Source organism: Triticum dicoccoides, chromosome 1A, assembly GCF_002162155.2.
Source record: "Triticum dicoccoides isolate Atlit2015 ecotype Zavitan chromosome 1A, WEW_v2.0, whole genome shotgun sequence".
NCBI lineage: Eukaryota > Viridiplantae > Streptophyta > Magnoliopsida > Poales > Poaceae > Triticum > Triticum dicoccoides.
This window is the reverse complement of record NC_041380.1, coordinates 7,877,955-7,878,583: the sequence shown is the minus strand read 5'-3', so window position 1 is coordinate 7,878,583 and position 629 is coordinate 7,877,955.

The following is a 629-nucleotide window of genomic DNA, read 5'->3' as shown; positions in this document are numbered from 1 at the left end:
AAGCTTCTAGAGGCGGGGGGGGGGGTCAGAGCTTGAGAGAAACATATGTGACGAAGACGATTGCTACCGTGGAGGATGTAGGCCAGGTGGCTCTAGAAGCTTGGAGGCCCATCTTTGCTGGCCCAGCCCGTTTGTAAGGCCCGTTCCACCGATGCCCATTTTCCTCTGCAATAATGCTAGAAAAATTGTCTAAAAAATATACTGAAAAAACCAGAATAATTCCCTTACCCTAAAAAATATGTTAATTTATTTGTTTCGGTAAAATGTAAAAGTGCTCAGTCACTATCTTAAGCTGAATATAAGAAGCTTAAGAACGGAGCGGCTCGACGATACCCCTCTTTATGGGTTGTTTTGGTTAAAAATAATAATAGAGAGGCAACATTTGCTTAGCCCTCTTAACTCTTAAGCAAGTGACAACATTTTCTTCCTTAAAAATTTGACAACATTTTTCTCAAAAAGTGTGCCGCCACTGTAGGTTCTCCATCACCCACCATCACATATTCTCCTGGACGACATCCGCCTCCCAACTCACCGTGGCCTCGTCGAAGGTTAATTAGTGTTGTCAAATGGAGGTAGGATCGTGCACGCGTACCTGAGAGGGCGGCTGCGGCCATGGGAGCGGGGCCGGA